The sequence below is a fragment of the Periophthalmus magnuspinnatus genome, chromosome 9 (assembly GCF_009829125.3).
Source record: "Periophthalmus magnuspinnatus isolate fPerMag1 chromosome 9, fPerMag1.2.pri, whole genome shotgun sequence".
Taxonomy (NCBI): Eukaryota; Metazoa; Chordata; class Actinopteri; order Gobiiformes; family Gobiidae; genus Periophthalmus; species Periophthalmus magnuspinnatus.
In genome coordinates, this window is record NC_047134.1 from 1,859,325 (window position 1) to 1,879,446 (window position 20,122).

The following is a 20,122-nucleotide window of genomic DNA, read 5'->3' on the forward strand; positions in this document are numbered from 1 at the left end:
ATGTTGTAGAACACAGCCATTGGCCATCTTCTGGTCATTCGCTGGCAAGTGTAGGTGGCAGTCAGCTTGTCGAGGTTGTCCACTCCGCCTTTGTTTTTGTTATAGTCAAGGATAATTATGGGCTTTCTGTCACTTCCTGATGACACGGCTGCATCTCTGTGCAGAGTAGACATAAGTACCACACTCCGGTTCTTCTTTGGACAATATGAGACAACAGCGGTGGTGTCTGTAAAGCAAAACTTTGAGGAAAGTGGAGCCCTGCCCTTCACCTGCGAAATTTCAGCAGGCAGCTCAGGTTTATTTTTCTTTACTGTGCCCACCATGGTAAGTTTCCTCCTAAGAAGCTCTTGTCCAAGGTCATAGCTGGTAAAAAAATTGTCACAAGTGATATTGTGACCCTGTGTGAGTGAAAGCTTCAGTCGTGGCCTACGTACCTCTGCCTGCACACGTTGAAGATGGAGGAGGACATGCTGAAGACGGAGGTGGACATGATGTAGATGGACAGATACAAGTGGAGGGGGACACGCTGAAGATGGAGGTGGACATTATGAAGATGGAAAGATACAGATGGAGGGGGACACGGTGAAGATGGAGGTGGACACGGTGAAGATGGAGGTGGACACGATGAAGATGGAGGTGGACATGATGAAGATGGAGGTGGACACGATGAAGATACACTCAATATGTGTCTATAGGTTTAGAGGTTGTGGAATTGAGAGGCTCTGGGCAAAGAAACAACACAAAAGAGGATATGTCGATAGTCATTAGCTTCAGTGCTAGATACACTTTCTATGCTGTATTTCCAACTTGTACTTCATTAAAACTGTCTTTCGATGAGGATGGGATTCGAACCCATGCGTGCAGAGCACAATGGATTAGCAGTCCATCGCCTTAACCTCTCGCCATTGATCCCACTACCTCTCGCATGCTAAGCGAGCACTCTACCACTTGAGCTAAACCCCCTCCATTCAAATTTCTCAGTTGGTCTAAAGGCTTCATCTGAGATCTCCTATGATGACCACAGGAGATCCACAAATGGTACAAAACTATTCACTTTAAGTACCTCTGTTTCACCCGTATGTGGCTGCGGTTACAGTAATGTTGGATGTTTACTGGGTACTCCTCGTTCTATCTTCAAAAAAAAGAACTGCTGCTGTGAAGTTGAGAGACTGGGCAAGAAAACACCACAGACCAGGAACTGTTGTTAGCCATCAGCTAGGTGCTAACTTCCTGAGACTTAATTTACTTATATTTAAGGAAATCACATGGGACTATAGTGATCCTCATCAAAACACTTTTTGCTGTTTATCTAAATGGACATTTATAGATAAACCTTTTCAGTGAGTGTTTTACTTTCTGTGCCAAACTTTTCTGCTGCTTCTCATGGACAATGTCTGGGCATTTCTCTTTGACCCTTAGGTTGTGGAATTGAGAGGCGATGGGCAAGGAAACAACACAAACCAGGACATGTCGTTAGCCATTACCTTAGGTGCTAGTTATACTTTATATGCTGTGTTTACACATACCTTGTACTTTAATAAAACTGTCTTTCAACGAAATACAAATGTAGTTGGACATGCTGAAGTTGGAGCGATACAGATAGAGGTGGACAAGCTATAGATGGAGAGATACAGTTACAAATTTCATGTAATACAAAATTTGCCTTCTAGAAAGCCACACAGAGGCCATCTAGATTTTAACTGGAGACCTCATGATCTGCTGTCAAAAGTTCTACCATTGAGCTATACCCCCACAATATACCACTGGAGGATGCGGGCATCGATCCCGCTACCTCTCGCATGCTAAGCGAGCGCTCTACCATTTGAGCTAATCCCCCTTTGGTACCGGTCACAGTAATGTTGGATGTTTACCGGGTACTCCTCGTGCTATCTTCAAAGAATAACTGCTGCTGTGGATTTGAGAGACTGTGGGCAAGGAAACACCACAGACCAGGAAGTGATGTTAGCCATTAGCTAGGTGCTAACTTCCTGAGAGTTCATTTAGTTAAGTTTAAGAAAAGTGCTTGGGACTATCGCGATCCTCATCTAAACACGTTTTAGCTTTTTACCACGAAGATGGAGAGATAGAGAAGGAGGTGGACACGCTGAAGATTCAGGAAGACATGCCTTAATTGGAGGTGGACACACACAAAAATAAGATAAGAAATAAGATATATATATATATATATATATATATATATATATATATATATATATATATATATATATATATATATATTATGGAATAGGGTAGGAGACATGAGGGAATGGGGCAGATGAGGACATAATGAACGAAATTAAGAAGAGAATTAGCATGCAATTTCTGAACCAAGATGGGAGTCTCTGTCCATTGTTCTGAGGGGGGTCAAAAAAGGAGATCGAGTTGTCCTTGGGTATTGATAGTGATGAGGGTGTTGTGGGGAAGCAAAGTCCTGTTGAAGCGGTGGGGAACGACCATGTGGAGGTGTCTGAGGTGGGTGGTGAGGTGGGTGGAGAAAAGAGTCCAGAGGGGGGCGGTGCGCTGTCGGTCAGCCATCCTGACCACCTGCTGCTAGGAGGTCTTGGTGTCCACTGTCAGTATGTAGGCCCTAATCCATTATTTCTCAGAATCAGAATCAGAAGACTTTTATTGCCATAGTCTGTGAACACAGTTCACAAACTAGGAACCTGCTTCGGTGAAAAAGTGCAACATAAACACACTGAATAAATACAAATACAAATAAGGGCATGCACAAAGTTAAAAAGATATGCTTGAAAAAATCAAATGAAATACTTAAAGGGAGAAAATATGTACAATAGCAGCATCAGAACAACAGTGCAAAGTGGCTTATTAAAGTGACCGGTGTTATTAAGTGTCCAGTGTTATTAAGTGTCCAGTTTAGTGCAGATGGCACAAATGACCATACTCATACTTACTTGTTGGGACTGGCACAAAGCACATATAACTAGTACATCATTTGCAGGGTCTTTGAATGTGAGATGTCATTTTACAGCTGCAGCAATAGTAGTGTATCCAAGAAGATCGTGAGAAGTACTGTAGTTAACCAATATTCAGCCTTCGGTGAAGCAGCCCTTCAGGCCATCCACATCCCTGCAATCTGCTCAGAGCACAACAAAGTCAAACAGATTGCCAGGAGTGGGACTTAAAGCCACGCCTCAAATGTGCTAGGGCTTTACCTTAAGTCTGACATGTCCCTTGCTTCCAATTAAGAATGAAACGATGTACATGTGTTCCAATGTATTTGGTCACCAGTGGTTATTATGGCTATCTGTTGATCAATTTCAAAAGCTGCATCGCCCAACGTGGGGCTCGAACCCACGACCCTGAGATTAAGAGTCTCATGCTCTACCGACTGAGCTAGCCGGGCACTCTGATAGCAGGAAGACCTGTGTCAGATCACAATAGACGTTTTGCTATAGATTACTTTTGAGATCAGGTTGTACGTGGCTGTTAAGGCTATCAGTTAATCAAGTTCAAAAGGACTTTCGCCCAACTTGGGGCTCGAACCCATAACACTGAGATTATGATGGGAAGAGAGGGCTTTTAGCTGTTTTTCTACACCAAATGGAATACACTCCAAGGAAAAGCAAAACTGGATACGTTAGTGGCAGAGTTGCAATTTAATAATCTGTTAACAAACTGATATATGCAAACTTGAATCTGTTTTTACTGTTTTATATGGACTTGTTTGTTTTGCTTGTTTTTCTGCTTGTATTGTATTTTAAATAGGGCACCCATGAAAAAGAGAGCCCAAGTGCTCTCATTCCCTTGTATGAATAAAGATAAAGAAAGAAGAAAAGAGAGAAAGAGTCTGATGCTCTACTGACTGAGCTAGCCGGGCATGTATCTAGAGTACTGTACCCTGATTCAGCTCAGGTCATATATATAATCAGTAATCAGTGCTTTAGTACAATCCACGTGCTTCTGCAACCATTGACCATCACATCACAGTTCATCTTTTGAATAAACATGTAAAGATATTTTTGAGAGAACACCAAAGCCTTTCATTTTGGAGATGTAAGAGTGAGCAGTTTATTATCGCACTAATGTGATTTTAATTCAGTGTATGAAATGGCCTACATTTCAAAACATATTCTCCTCAGAAGAGGGATGTCAGGAGTGGGATTCGAACCCACGCCTCCATGTGGAGACCAGAAGCCCCTGTTATGAGGAAGGTGTTCACCTTGAGTCTGGCGCCTTAGACCGCTCGGCCATCCTGACCACCTGCTGCTAGGAGGTCTTGGTGTCCACTGTCAGTATGTAGGCCCTAATCCATTACGTTACGTTAGTGGCAGAGTTGCAATTTCATAATCTGTTGTTATTATTCAAATCTTTTTTTTTTTTTTTTTATGCAGTTCAGAACATATATAAACACTACACAAAAACACAGTAAGACAGCAGGCACTTTCAAACGAAGAGAGAAGGAAAAATATATATACATAGATACACATATATACATATATAAACATACACAGACATGCACCCACATGTACAAATATGTAGGCTGGAATTGGATATACTGATCAGTTTGATGAGAAAACAACAATTTCAAAATCAATTTCAAGATCAGATACAAAGGGATGAATATAGTGGCATGCTGTGTTTACACAAACCTCTTACTTTAGAAAAACTGTCTACCAACGAGGACGGGATTCAAACCTACATGTACAGAGCACAATTGATTTGCAGTCCATCGCCTGAACCAGCGGTTTACAGTTCTCTATTTTTGCACCACAAAAAAAGCAAAAAAAAGAAGCACCCCATTCAAGCCGGATTTGAAGCAGCGACCTAAGAATTTCAGTTTGGAATTCTACAGTCCTTCACTCTATCGAGCTATCGAAGGTCAGAGAACAATGTACTGTTGTCAAATCAGACTCTAGCAAAGGGGAAGATTTGACTCAATATGTGTCTTTAGGTTGAGAAGTTGTGGAATTGAGAGGCTATGGACACGCTGAAGTTGTAGAAATACAGATGGAGTTGGACATGCTGAAGATGGAGAGATACAGAGAGAGGTGCACATGTTGAAGATGGAGGTGGACACGCTGTAAGTGAAGGAGGACATACTGAAGTTGGAGAGATACAGACGGAGGTGGACAAGCTATAGATGGAGAAATACAGTTACAGATTTCATGTCCATGTTATGACCCAGGCTGCAGAGTTCTGAAGGAGCTGCAGTTTCTGGGATTTATTGGGGGGACCAAGGAGAAGAGAGTTACAGTAATCAATGTGGGAAGTTACAAGGCTGTGGTCTAGAATGGCAGTGGTGTGAGGAGTGGAAATATGCAGACCGGGTGACAGTGGTCACCGGAAAGGAAAAGTGTACTGTCGAGGATGACACCCAGACTCTTGACCTTAGGGGAAGGATGGACAGTTGAGTTGTTGATGTTGATTGAAAAGCTGTTAGATTTGGAGAGTGTGGATGGGGTGTCTACTAGGAGGACTTCTGTTTTGGAACTGTTTAGCATGAGAAAGTTAGTGGAGAACCGTGTGTTGATTTCCTGTAGGCAGAGGATAAGGGAGGATGGTGGGAGTGATGACGAGGGCCTGGAGGAAAGGAAGAGCTGGGTGTCATCCGCGTAACACTGAAAGTGAATGTTGTGCTTGCGGAAGATGAAACCAAGAGGTTTCGATATAGATGATAAAAAGGAGGGGCCCCAGGACAGAGCCCTGTGGAACCCCAGCAGATAAAGGGAAGGTGTTGGATGTGTGTGATTTTAAATTAATGTACTGTGTGCGGTTGGTGAGGTATGAGGTGAACCAAGTGAGTGGGATATCAGTGATACCGATGGAGGATAGTCTATGGAGGAGAAGGCTGTGGGAGATGGTGTCGAAGGCTGCGGTTAGATCGAGGAGGATGAGGATGGAGAGTAAACCGGTATCAGCTGCCATGAGGAGGTCATTTTTGATTTTCATGAGTGCGGTTTCTGTGCTGTGGAGGGGTCGGAAGCCTGATTGAAACTGTTCATAGAGATTGTTATTATTGAGGTGGACATGTAGTTGAGAGGCAACGGTTTCTTCAAGGAATTTGGAGATGAAAGGTAAGTTTAAAATGGGATGGAGGTTGTTGAAATCATTGGGGTCTAAACCAGGTTTTTTAAGAACTGGAGTGACTGTGGCCCTCTCCAAGTGGCGGAGCAGTTTTGAAGGGTTCATTGCCTCATTACAGAGCTGGTCGCCGCATATTATGCAGAGCGGGCTTGGTCTGTGGGAATCACCTGTCACGATAGATCCATAGTTCAAGTAGAACTCCTGGTATTGTCTGTTAAAAGCTTTATTTTACTTGGAAGTTGGCTCTTTTTCTGTCTCTTCACTGGGCCTTTTCCCCTTCGAAAAGAAACTTTCCAATGACGTCTGTTTTTTACTCATTTTGCTAATTTGTGGGTTAAGTTGTCGGCGCTCAAGTGATGGAAATGTAACCGAGAGAATCCGGTCATTTTTCAAAATAAAGGATTTTTCAAAATAAACGATTGTTCAGACTCAGATAATAAATACAACGGAAATAATTAATTATTTCTTGGACGGCCTGTGGCCCGGTCCCAATTGATCCACGGACCGGTACCGGTCCACGGCCCGGTGGTTGGGGACCACTGATGTAAGGTGTTGGTGGATGTAAATGATCTTAGATGTGAAGAATGACATGAGTGAATTACAGAAGTCGGTGGATTGCAGGTGGTAGAGGAGTGAGTCAGGGGGTTTAGTGATGCTGTTGAGAAAGGAGAAGAGAGTCCTGGAGTTATGTTGGTTTGACTGAATTAGACCAGAGTAGTAGTTAAACGTGGCAGAAGAAAGAGGGTCCTTGTATAAAATGGTATGGCTATTGTACATTTCTTTGTGAACAGTGAGTCCAGTTTTATTGTATAGTCGAATTGCAGTCGATCGCATGAACCAGGGGTTTACAGTTCTCTAATTTTGCCCCCACAATAAATAAATAAATAAATAACACATCCTTTGAACCAGCGACCTAAGGATATCACATTCGAACTTCATAGTCCTCAGCTCTACGAACTGAGCTATCGAAGCTATTGGCCACCTCATTTGTGATTTAGATGGTTTCAATAGAAAATCTTCTGTTTCTGTTTTAAGAAAAACAGTAGTTGGACACACTGAAGATAGATACAGATGGAGGTGTATACACTGAGGATTGAGAGATACATACAGAGGTGGACAGTGGAGTGGATTTAGACACGGAAAATTTGCATATCCTCCAATCCTCTCACCACAGTCCAGACCTTGAAGGGAGCCTTGCAGTCTAAAATACAACTGGAAGATGCAGGTATCGATCCCGCTACCTCTCGCCTGCAAAGCAAGCGCTCTACCATTTGAGCTAATCCCCCTTCCTTTACAAGCTGTCAGTTGGTACAAAACTATTCACTTTAAGTACCTCTGTTTCACCCGTATGTGGCAGCGGTTACAGTAATGTTGGATGTTTACTGGGTACTCCTTGTGCTATCTTCAAAAAAGAACTGCTGCTGTTGAGTTGAGAGACTGTAGGCAAGGAAACACCGCATACCAGGAACTGTTGTTAGCCATTAGCTAGGTGCTAACTTCCTGAGACTTAATTTACTTAAGTTTAAGAAACGTGCTTGGGACTATCGCGATCCTCACCAAAACACTTTTTAGCATCTTTGCCACCAAGATGGAGAGATAGAGAAGAAGGTGGACATGCTGAAGATGTTGGAAGACATGCCTAAGATGCGACCTAAGGCTTTGAGTTTAAAATTCTACAGTCCTCCAACTGAGCTATCGAAGGTGAGAGACTAATGTAATGTTGCCAAGTCTGACTCTAGCAAAGGGGCAGATTTGACTCAATATGTGTCTGTAGGTTTAGAGGTCGTGGAATTGAGAGGTTATGGGTAAGGAAACAACACAAACCAGGATATGTCGTTAGCCATTAGCTTCGGTGCTAGTTATACTTTATATGCTGTTTTTAATTAATTAACACTGTTTTTCAACGAGGATGGGATTCACATCCACACGTGCAGAGCACAACAGATTAGCAGTCCATCGCCTTAACCACTCGGCCACCTCGTCTGTGAATTATTTTTTAGAAAATTTTTAGATTATTTTTAATAGACGTTACTCTCTCACTGGATGTTTCATTACTCAAAAAGGAATATGTTTGCCCAATTTGTTCACGGTTCTGAACAATCAAAAGTGAGAAAAAAAAGCATGTACTGTGGCCAAGTCGGACTCAGAACTGATGAAAGACACACTGAAGGTGGAGAAGAACATGCTGAAGATGGAGAGTTACAGAAGGAGGTGGACATGCTGAAGATGGAGGAGGACATGCTGAAGATGGAGAAGGACATGCTGAAGTTGGAGGAGGACATGCTGAAGATGCTTGAGCTTGAGTTCTGAAATTGACTGAAGCAAAAGCACAAAAATAATGAGAAAACTGTTATCTGTCCTCTTGTCGAATTTGTGAAAGCTTCAGTCGTGGCCTACGTACCTCTGCCTGTACACGTCTGCCCCGGCCGACGATCACCTAGACCATCGAGCGGAGAACCGTGCGTTCCCCCATCACACTCCGGGACACCCGCCGCACCACCGCACCCCAGACCACCGCACCCCAGATCATCGTACCCCAGATCACCGCACCCCAGATCACCGCACCCCAGATCACCGCACCCCAGACCACCGCTCCCCAAATCTCCGGACCCCAAATCACCGCACCCCAGATCACAGCACCCCAGACCACCGCACCCCAGATCATCGTACCCCAGACCACCGCACCCCAGACCACCGTCACCACCATCGTTCGCCCGACCGTCCACCCGACCGTCCACCTGATCACTCTCCCAGACCCAACCTCCCCCTCATCAGACTGTTAATGTCAATAGCCCGGTACACCATTTATCATGTTCGAAACATCCACCTTCACCGACAGCGCACCGTCCCCCTTTGGACTCTTTTCACCACCCACCTCACCACCCACCTCAGACACCTCCACATGGCCGCCCCCCACCGCTTCAGCAGAACTTTGCTTCCCCACAACACCCTCATCACCATCAATCCCCAAGGACACCTCAATATCTATTTTTGACCCCCCTCAGAACAACGGACTCTCCTATTTAGTTTCAGAAATTGTGTTAAATTTTCTCCATAATTTCTTCATTATGTCCTCTTCTACCCCATTCCCTCGTGTCTGCTACCCCATCCCATACCCCCCCCCCCCCCGCACGCCCTAATGTTACCTGCCTTTTGATGTATATATATATATATATATATATATATATATATATATATATATATATATATATATATACTTATTTAACATTTCTTGTATGTCCTCCCCATTTCCTTCATGTGTGCTTCCCTTCCCCACGTCCCCCCCACATAACCCAATGTGTTCTTGTACGTGTACTGTGCTTTTATTTTGTAAAATGTTATTTTTGATAATGAAAGACAAAAAAAAGCTCAAATGGTAGAGCATTCGCTTTGCATGCGAGAGATAGTGGGATCGATCCCTGCATCTTCCAGCTGTGGTCTAGACTGCAAGAATCCCTGCAAGGTCTACACAGTCAATGTCAACACCCTCTTCCAAAAATCTCACCAAATCATCATGTAATTGGCCATTTCAATCCACTGACAAGTTTACAAACATAGATTGTGGGGGTATAGCTCAATTGTAGAACATTTGACAGCAGATGATGAGGTCTCCAGTTAAAATCTGGATGGCCTTTGTGTGACTTTCAACAAGCGCATTTTGTATTACATGAAATCTTTATATATATATCTCCATCTACATCATGTCCACGTCCGTCTTCAGCATGTCCTCCTCCTCCAGACGTACGTAGGCCAAGGCTGAAGCTTTCACAAATTCTACAAGAGGACAGATAACACTTTCCTCATTATTTTTGTGCTTTTGCTTCAGTCAGTTTTAGCACTCAAGCTCAAGCATCTTCAGCATGTCCTCCTCCAACTTCAGCATGTCCTTCTCCATCTTCAGCATGTCCACCTCCTTCTCTATTTCCCCATCTTCGTGGTAAACAGCTAAAAAGTGTTTTGATGAGGATCACGATAGTCCCAAGTCATTCTCGGAGATCTCAGATGAAGCCTTTAGACCACATGTGTCACACTCAAGGCCCGGGGGCCAAATGCCATGTCAGTTTATCACAGAAACCCTTAAAAAAACAAGTTAAAAAGTAAGTACGTTTATTTTACATAACATTCAGGTACATTTAGTGACATTTACACTGCCGCACAGTCACATCTGGCCCTTGATGGCAGCCATTTTGCTGATGTGGCCCTCAGTGAAAATGAGTTTGACGCCCCTGCTTTAGACCCACTGACAGTTTGTAAAGAAAGGGGGATTAGCTCAAATGGTAGAGAGCTTGCTTCGCGAGAGGTAGTGGGATCAATGCCCACATCCTCCAGTTATGTTTTAGACTGCGAGGCTCCCTTCAAGGTCTGCACTGTGGTGAGAGGATTGGAGGATATGTGGATTTCCCATGTCTAAAACCACTGCACTGTCCACCTCTGTCTGTATCTCTCCATCCTCAGGCTTATTTTTCTTGTGGGGCAAATAAAGAGAACCTTAAACACAGCGGGCAAAGGATGATTCCTCTTCACGTATTTTAACATCCAGTAAGAGAGTTTGTTGGTTGTTTTAAGTCCCAAATGTCCAAAGTTACATATTTTAAGCATGTCCTCTTCCACCTTCAGTGTGTCCTCCTCCATCTTCAGTGTGTCCTCTTCTATCTGTATCTCTCCATCTCCACATATTCAGTCAAATCTTACCTATTACCAGAGTCCGACTTGGCCACAGTACATCTTTTTTTCCCTCACTTTTAATAGTTCAGAACTGTGAACACAGTGGGCAAACATATTCCTCCACATGGCCGTCCCCCACCGCTTCAGCAGAACTTTGCTTCCCCACAACACCCTCATCACCATCAATCCCCAAGGACACCTCAATATCTATTTTTGACCCCCCTCAGAACAATGGACTCTCCTATTTAGTTTCAAAAATTGTGTTAAATTTCCTCCTTAACTTCTTCATTATGTCCTCATCTACCCCATTCCCTTGTGTCTACTACCCCATCCCATACCCCCCCCCCCCCCCCGCATGCCCTAATGTTACCTGTCTTGTGATGTACATATATATATATATATATATATATATATATATATATATATATATATATATACTTATTTAACATTTCTTGTATGTCCTCCCCATTTCCTTCATGTGTGCTTCCCCTCCCCACGTCCCCCCCACATAACCCAATGTGTTCTTGTACGTGTACTGTGCTTTTATTTTGTAAAATGTTATTTTTGATAATAAAAGACAAAAAAAAAAAAAAAAAAAGGTGGAGGAGGCCACACTGAAGGTGGAGGAGGACATGCTTAAGATATATAACTTTGGACTTTTGGCTTGCAGAATATTTGGTGGAGCTAAGAAATGAGAAAGGTCTAACTCTTAGCAACCAGCAGGTTAGCACCACTGTATGTCTGTGGCAGAACCTGGATCAACACGATAAGAGCAGAATTTTGGAGAGGGATTACCTCAAATGGTAGAGCGCTCGCTTTGCAATCCTGTGCCAGTTTCAGCACTCATGCTGATGTAAGCAATTCTTTAGTAAACAGCATTCTGTGAACACACATGAAAAAGGCTAAACATGAAGGATGAAGAGTTCAAATGGCATATGTAAAAAACATTTGCTTAGGGGTCAAACAGAAATGCCCAGACATTGTCCATGAGAAGCAGCAGTTTTTCTAAAGTAAGAGGTGTGTGTAAACACAGCATATAAAGTATAACTAACTGTGCCTTACCAATTCCTGTGCACCAGCAAAAAGACCTTTAGAATGTACACAAGGACAGAGGTACGTAGGCCACCGCTGAAGCTTTATCAAACTCTACAAGAGGACAGATAACAGTTTGCTCATTATTTTTGTGTGTCCACCTCCAATTAAGGCATGTTTTCCTGAATCTTCAGCGAGTCCACCTCCTTCTCTATCTCTCCATCTTCGTGGTAAAAAGCTAAAACGTGTTTTGATGAGGATCGCGATAGTCCCAAGCACTTTTCTTAAACTTAAGTAAATGAACTCTCAGGAAGTTAGCACCTAGCTAATGGCTAACATCACTTCCTGGTCTGTGGTGTTTCCTTGCCCACAGTCTCTCAAATCCGCAGCAGCAGTTATTTTTTGAAGATAGCACAAGGAGTACCCGGTAAACATCCAACATTACTGTGACTGGTACTGGAGGGGGATTAGCTCAAATGGTAGAGCGCTCTCTTAGCATGTGAGAGGTAGTGGGCTCGATGCCCGCATCCTCCAGTGGTATATTGTGGGGTTATAGCTCAATGGTAGAACATTTCACTGCAGATCATGAGGTCTCCAGTTAAAATCTAGATGGCCTCTGTGTGGCTTTTTAGAAGGCGAATTTTGTATTACATGAAATTTGTAACTGTATCTCTCCATCTATAGCTTGTCCACCTCTATCTGTATCGCTCCAACTTCAGCATGACCAACTACATTTGTATTTCATTGAAAGACAGTTTTAGTAAAGTACAAGGTGTGTGTAAACACAGCATATAAAGTATAACTAGCACCTAAGGTAATGGCTAACAACAGTTCCTGGTCTGTGTTGTTTCCTTGCCCACAGTCTCTCAACTCCACAGCAGCAGTTCTTTTTTTGAAGATAGCACGAGGAGTACCCAGTAAACATCCAAAATTACTGTAACCGCAGCCACATACGGGTGAAACAGAGGTACTTAAAGTGAATAGTTTTGTACCATTTGTGGATCTCCTGTGGTCATCATAGGAGATCTCAGATGAAGCCTTTAGACCAACTGAGAAATTCAAACAGAGTAGGATTAGCTCAAATGGTAGAGCGCTTGCTTCGCATGTGAGAGGTAGAGGGATCAATGCCCGCATCCTCCAGTTGTGTTTTAGACTGCGAGGCTCCCTTCAAGGTCTGCACTGTGGTGAGAAGATTGGAGGATATGCGGATTTCCCGTGTCTAAATCCACTGTACTGTCGAACTCTGTCTGTAGCCATGTCCCAATTCTCCAAAATGGCCTTTGGGAGTGTGCATCGAAGGGCAGTTACGTAATTTCCGGCACAACAAGCGCTGTCCCATTTCAACGCACCCTACTTAAAAGACAGAATACAACATTGATATTTGTCAGTCCTCAGATTTCCTTTTAAACCCATTAAGGCACATATTGAGTGAAATCTTACCCTTTTCCAGAGTCCAACTTGGTAGTTGGTAGAGTGGAGGGTTGTAGAGGACCAAACTTTTTTCATTGTGGGGCAAATGAAGAGAACCTCAAATGCGGCAAGAAAGGCAAGGTGGCCGAGTGGTTAAGGCGATGGACTGCTAATCCATTGTGCTCTGCACGTGTGGGTTCGAATCCCATCCTCGTCGGAAGACAGTTTTAATGAAGTACAAGTTGGAAATACAGCAGATCTAAAAAGTGTATCTAGCACCGAAGCTAATGACTATCGACATAACCTCTTTTGTGTTGTTTCTTTGCCCAGAGCCTCTCAATTCCACAACCTCTAAACCTATAGACACATATTGAGTGTATCTTCATCATGTCCACCTCCTTTTTCAACGTATCTTCCTCCATCTTCATCTTGTCCATCTTCATCTTCACCGTATCCTTCTCCATCTTCATCGTGTCCATCTCCATCTGTATCTGTCCATCTTCATCATGTCCACCTCCATCTTCGTCATGTCCACCTCCATCTGTATCTTTCTATCTTCATTGTGTCCACCTCCATCTTCAGCGTGTCCACCTCCACCTGTATCTGTCCATCTTCATTGTGTCCACCTCCACCTTCACCGTGTCCTTCTCCATCTTCAGCATGTCCACCTCCATCTGTGTCTGTCCATCTTCATCATGTCCACCTCCATCTTCACCGTATCCTTCTCCATCTTCATCGTGTCCATCTCCATCTGTATCTGTCCATCTTCATCATGTCCACCTCCATCTTCATCATGTCCACCTCCATCTGTATCTTTCTATCTTCATTGTGTCCACCTCCATCTTCAGCGTGTCCACCTCCACCTGTATCTGTCCATCTTCATTGTGTCCACCTCCACCTTCACCGTGTCCTTCTCTATCTTCAGCATGTCCACCTCCATCTGTGTCTGTCCATCTTCATCATGTCTACCTCCATCTTCATCATGTCCACCTCCATCTTCATCATGTCCACCTCCTTCTTCAGCGTGTCCCCCTCCATCTTCAGCGTGTCCCCCTCCATTTGTATCTGTCCATCTTCATCATGTCCACCTCCATCTTCGTCATGTCCACCTCCATCTTTATCTGTACATCTTCATTGTGTCCACCTCCATCTTCATCATGTCCACCTCCATCTTCGTCATGTCCACCTCCATCTTCACCGTGTCCCCCTCCATTTGTATCTGTCCATCTTCATCATGTCCACCTCCATCTTCATCATGTCCACCTCCATCTTTATCATGTCCACCTCCATCTTTATCATGTCCACCTCCATCTTCGTCATGTCCACCTCCATCTTCACCGTGTCCACCTCCATCTTCAGCGTGTCTCCCTCCATTTGTATCTGTCCATCTTCATTGTGTCCACCTCCATCTTCGTCATGTCCACCTCCATCTTTATTTGTCCATCTTCATTGTGTCCACCTCCATCTTCATCATGTCCACCTCCATCTTCATCATGTCCACCTCCATCTTCATCATGTCCACCTGCATCTTCACCGTGTCCACCTCCATCTTCAGCGTGTCCCCCTCCACTTGTATCTGTCCATCTACATCATGTCCACCTCCGTCTTCAGCATGTCCTCCTCCATCTTCAACGTGTGCAGGCAGAGGTACGTAGGCCACGACTGAAGCTTTCACTCACACAGGGTCACAATATCACTTGTGACAATTTTTTTTACCAGCTATGACCTTGGACAAGAGCTTCTTAGGAGGAAACTTACCATGGTGGGCACAGTAAAGAAAAATAAACCTGAGCTGCCTGCTGAAATCTCGCAGGTGAAGGGCAGGGCTCCACTTTCCTCAACGTTTTGCTTTACAGACACCACCGCTGTTGTCTCATATTGTCCAAAGAAGAACCGGAGTGTGGTACTTATGTCTACTCTGCACAGAGATGCAGCCGTGTCATCAGGAAGTGACAGAAAGCCCATAATTATCCTTGACTATAACAAAAACAAAGGCGGAGTGGACAACCTCAACAAGCTGACTGCCACCTACACTTGCCAGCGAATGACCAGAAGATGGCCAATGGCTGTGTTCTACAACATGGTTGATGTGTCTGCATATAATGCATTTGTGTTGTGGACCCACATCGACCAAGGTTGGAACTCAACCAAAAAATACAAGCGGAGAATTTTTCTTGAGGAGCTGGAAAATTCCCTTGTCAAGGTGCACATTGAGCGAAGACAGTGGGTGCCCCAAGATCCAGAGGCTGCAGCCTTGGTCAGACAGCTGCAGCGCTCTTCTAGCACTCCGTCCACGCCACAAAGACCATGCATACCAGCATCCTCCTCAGCCAGCACTGCCTCAATACCAGCCACAACCCCACTCAGGCCACCTGACTCTAAAAGGAAGAGGTGTCAGGTCTGCCCAAGCAGTAAGGACAGAAAGACAAGTACATCGTGCTTCACCTGCAATAAATATCTCTGCAAGGAACACACTAAAAGTGTCACATTTTGCCACACATGCATCTGAACACACACAAATACACAAGTTCTTGCATACACAAACTAGAAACTGATTTCAATTGCTTTGATTTGCTTGATTGTTTTGTTGATTATTTGACCTTGCAAATCTATATTTTTTTCTATGACATGTACTGATTTTGATTTTGTGTTTAAAGTTTTATTGTAAAAAAAAAAAAAAAAAAAAAAAAAAATTTTTGCCTCCTTCTCAATATAAATATATATGAGTATGTATGTGGAATTGAGAGGCTTTGGGCAAGGAAACAACACAAACCAGGATATGTCATTAGCAATTAGCTTCAGTGCTAGATACACTTTCTATGCTGTATTTACAGCTTGTACTTCATTAAAACATTGTTTCGACGAGGATGGGATTCGAACCCACGCGTGCAGAGCACAATGGATTAGCAGTCCATCGCCTTAACCACTCGGCCACCTCGTCTGTGGTTCAGGTTACGTTACACAATAAAGAATGTTTGCCCAATGTGTTCATGGTTCTGAACTATCAAAAGTGAGAAAAAAAAAACATGTACTGTGGCCAAGTCGGACTCTGGTAGTAGTTAAGATTTGACTGAATATGTGGAGATGGAGAGATACAGATAGAAGAGGACACACTGAAGGTGGAGGAGAACACACTGAAGGTGGAGGAGGACATGCTTAAGATATATAACTTTGGACTTTTGGGACTTAAAACAAACGCGTTATGGATTTGAATTAGCACATAGCTAGTTAGCACATAGCTAATTAGCCTCCATCCATCCCCTTAACCACTCAGCCACCTTGTCTGTGATTTCTCTTTAGGCCGTTTTAATAGAAACTCTCTCACTGGATGTTAAATACGTGAAGAGGAATCATCCTTTTGCCCGCTGTGTTTAAGGTTCTCTTTATTTGCCCCACAAGAAAAATATGCCTGAGGATGGAGAGATACAGACAGAGGTGGACAGTGCAGTGGATTTAGACATGGGAAATCCGCATATCCTCCAATCCTCTCACCACAGTGCAGACCTTGAAGGGAGCCTCGCAATCTAAAATACGACTGGAGGATGCGGGCATTGATCCCACTACCTCTCGCATGCGAAGCAAGCGCTCTACCATTTGAGCTAATCCCCCTTTCTTTACCAGCTGTCAGTGAGTCTAAAGCAAGGGTGTCAAACTCATTTTCACTGGGGGCCACATCAGCAAAATGGCCGCCATCAAGGGCCAGATGTGACTGTACGGCAGTGTAAATGTCACTAAATGTTACTGAATGTTATGTAAAATAAACGTACTTACTTTTTAACTTGTTTTTTTAACGGTTTTTGTGATAAACTGACATGGCATTTGGTCCCCGGGCCTTGAGTTTGACACATGTGGTCTAAAGGCTTCATCTGAGATGTTTAGTGGGTACTCCTCATGCTATCTTCAAAAAATAACTGCTGCTGTGAAGTTGAGAGACTGTGGGCAAGGAAACAACACAGACCAGGAACTGATGTTAGCCATTAGCTAGGTGCTAACTTCCTGAGAGTTAATTTACTTAAGTTTAAGAAAAGTGCTTGGGACTATCGTGATCCTATCGTGATGAGGATCCTATCGTGATGAGGAAACTGTTATCTGTCCTCTTGTAGAATTTGTCAAAGCTTCAGCCGTGGCCTATGTACCTCTGGCTGCACACGTTGAAAATGGAGGAGGACATGCTGAAGATGGAGGTGGACATGATGTAGATGGAGAGATACATATAAAGATTTAATGTAATACGAATTGCACTTTTTGAAAGTCACACAAAGGCCATCGAGATTTTAACTGGAGACCTCATCATCTGCTGTCAAATGTTCTACCATTGAGCTATACCCCCACAATCTATGTTTGTAAACTTGGCAGTGGACAGAAATGGCCATTTAGATGATGATTTGGTGAGATTTTTGGAAGAGGGTGTTGACATTTTATAAGAATAAACTGCTCACTCTTACATCTCCAAAACGAAAGGCTTTGGTGTTCTCTCAAAAATAGCTTTATGTGTTTATTCAAAAGATAAACTGTGATGTGATGGTCAATGGTTGCAGAAGCACGTGGATTGTACTAAAGCACTGATAACTGATTATATATATGACCTGAGCTGAATCAGGGTACAGTACTCTAGATAGATGCCCGGCTAGCTCAGTCAGTAGAGCATCAGACTCTTTCTCTCTTTTCTTCTTTCTTTATCTTTATTCATACAAGGGAATGAGAGCACTTGGGCTCTCTTTTTCATGGGTGCCCTATTTAAAATACAATACAAGCAGAAAAAACAAGCAAAACAAACAAGTCCATATAAAACAGTAAAAACAGATTCAAGTTTGCATATATCAGTTTGTTAACAGATTATTAAATTGCAACTCTGCCACTAACATATCCAGTTTTGCTTTTCCTTGGAGTGTATTCCATTTTGGTGTAGCAGCTAAACAGCTAAAAGCCCTCTCTTCCCATCATAATCTCAGTGTTATGGGTTCGAGCCCCAAATTGGGCGAGAGTCCTTTAGAACTTGATTAACTGATAGCCATAACAGCCACGTACAACCTGATCTCAAAAGTCATCTATGGCACTACATCTATTGGGATCTGACACAGGTCTTCCCATGATCAGAGTGCCCGGCTAGCTCAGTTGGTAGAGCATGAGACTCTTAATCTCAGGGTCGTGGGTTCAAGCCCCACATTGGGCGATGCAGATTTTGAAATTGATCAACTGAAAGCCATAATAACCACTGGTGACCAAATACATTGGAACACATGTACATCGTTTCATCCTTAATTGGAAGCAAGGGACATGTCAGACTTAAGGTAAAGCCCCTAGCACATATGAGGCGTGGCTTTAAGTCCCACTCCTGGCAATCTGTTCAACTTTTGTTGTTGCTCTGAGCAGATTGCAGGGATGTGGATGGCCTGAAGGGCTGCTTCATCGAAGGCTGAATATTGGTTAACTACAGTACTTCTCACGATCTTCTTGGATACACTACTATTGCTGCAGCTGTAAAATGACATCTCACATTCAAAGACCTTGCAAATGATGTACTAGTTATATGTGCTTTGTGCGAGTCCAACAAGTAAGTATGAGTATGGTCATTTGTGCCATCAGAAATAATGGATTAGGGCCTACATACTGACAGTGGACACCAAGACCTCCTAGCAGCAGGTGGTCAGGATGGCCGAGTGGTCTAAGGCGCCAGACTCAAGGTGAACACCTTCCTCATAACAGGGGCTTCTGGTCTCCACATGGAGGCGTGGGTTCAAATCCCACTCCTGACATTCCTCTTCTGCAGAGAATATATTTTGAAATGTAGGCCATTTTATACCATACCATAGGCCATAGAGCTGCCGCCCTCGATGCTGGACAGCCTGCCCCCATTTGAACGGGAGGTGTGGGCGGCGTGGTGGGTGCTGAGGCCCTTGGCGATCACCGCGCCGGCCACGGCAGGGCAGCTGTCCAGCATCCCCCTGCAGTTCAACCCGGACCTCCTGTCGAGCCCGTCCGCCCCTCGGGAGTGCATGAGGAGTGAGAACTTTGAGAGAGCGGGGTTCGTCCGGGTCGGCGACCTGCTGGGCGCCACCGGCGACTTTGACATGGAGGCCGCCTGGGGGCGCTTCAGGGGCGCTTCGCGGCCGCCAACCTAACCTGCCGACGGACCCCGGTCTCTAACATGGCCCTCCGTTTCGCCCTGAACATCGGAGTCAAATGGGGGTCCTTCCTTGGGGAAGGTGCTCCACTCCGTGGTGCGCCGGCCCTCGGGGGGAGTACCCCCGGGCCGGGGATGGGACACAGGAAATCCGCATATCCTCCAATCCTCTCACCACAGTCCAGATCTGATAGTTCAGAACCATGAACACACTGGGCAAACATATTCCTGTTTGTGTAACGTAACGTCCAGTGAGAGAGTAACATCTATTAAAACAACGTAAAACTGAGCCACAGACGAGGTGGCCGAGTGGTTAAGGTGATGGACTTCTAATCCATTGTGCTCTGCACGCGTGGGTTTGAATCCTATCCTTGTCGAAGGACAGTTTTAATGAAGTATAAGGTGGAAATACAGCATATAAAGTATAACTAGCACTGAAGCTAATGGCTAACAACATATCCTGGTTTGTGTTGTTTCTTTGCCCATAGCCTCTCAATTCCACAACCTCTAAACCTACAAACACATCTTGAGTTAAATCTGCCCCTTTGCTAGAGTCCGATTTGACAACAATACATTATTCTCTGACCTTCGATAGCTCAGTTGATAGAGACCAGAAGCCCCTGTTATGAGGAAGGTGTTCACCTTGAGTCTGGCGCCTTAGACCGCTCGGCCATCCTGACCACCTGCTGCTAGGAGGTCTTGGTGTCCACTGTCAGTATGTAGGCCCTAATCCATTACGTTACGTTAGTAGCAGAGTTGCAATTTAATAATCTGTTAAAATTATTCAATTCTTTTTTTTTTTTTTTATGCAGTTCAGAACATATATAAACACTACACAAAAAC

At 44.0% G+C, this 20,122-nt stretch overlaps 8 non-coding genes and 1 pseudogene across 8 annotated transcripts; 4 read left to right on the top strand and 5 right to left on the bottom strand.

The window, feature by feature from the left end:
- Nucleotides 1-1,764: 1,764 nt before the first annotated feature.
- On the bottom strand, nucleotides 1,765-1,837 carry trnaa-agc (transfer RNA alanine (anticodon AGC)). Its single transcript has one exon. It is a non-coding gene; the product is annotated as a tRNA-Ala (tRNA).
- Nucleotides 1,838-3,294: 1,457 nt separating this feature from the next.
- trnak-cuu (transfer RNA lysine (anticodon CUU)) lies at nucleotides 3,295-3,367 on the bottom strand. Its single transcript has one exon. It is a non-coding gene; the product is annotated as a tRNA-Lys (tRNA).
- A 744-nt stretch (nucleotides 3,368-4,111) lies between these two features.
- trnal-caa (transfer RNA leucine (anticodon CAA)) lies at nucleotides 4,112-4,221 on the bottom strand. Its single transcript has 2 exons — nucleotides 4,184-4,221; nucleotides 4,112-4,157 (listed from the first exon to the last, which is right to left on the bottom strand). It is a non-coding gene; the product is annotated as a tRNA-Leu (tRNA).
- Nucleotides 4,222-9,880: 5,659 nt separating this feature from the next.
- Nucleotides 9,881-14,916, bottom strand: LOC117375686 (uncharacterized; annotated as a pseudogene).
- Nucleotides 13,291-13,372, top strand: trnas-gcu (transfer RNA serine (anticodon GCU)). The gene has a single exon. It is a non-coding gene; the product is annotated as a tRNA-Ser (tRNA).
- A 1,098-nt stretch (nucleotides 14,917-16,014) lies between the features above and the next one.
- On the bottom strand, nucleotides 16,015-16,096 carry trnas-gcu (transfer RNA serine (anticodon GCU)). The gene has a single exon. It is a non-coding gene; the product is annotated as a tRNA-Ser (tRNA).
- A 2,159-nt stretch (nucleotides 16,097-18,255) lies between these two features.
- On the top strand, nucleotides 18,256-18,328 carry trnak-cuu (transfer RNA lysine (anticodon CUU)). The gene has a single exon. It is a non-coding gene; the product is annotated as a tRNA-Lys (tRNA).
- A 473-nt stretch (nucleotides 18,329-18,801) lies between these two features.
- On the top strand, nucleotides 18,802-18,911 carry trnal-caa (transfer RNA leucine (anticodon CAA)). The gene is made up of 2 exons: nucleotides 18,802-18,839; nucleotides 18,866-18,911. It is a non-coding gene; the product is annotated as a tRNA-Leu (tRNA).
- Nucleotides 18,912-19,574: 663 nt separating this feature from the next.
- trnar-ucu (transfer RNA arginine (anticodon UCU)) lies at nucleotides 19,575-19,656 on the top strand. Its single transcript has one exon. It is a non-coding gene; the product is annotated as a tRNA-Arg (tRNA).
- The last annotated feature ends 466 nt before the right edge of the window (nucleotides 19,657-20,122 follow it).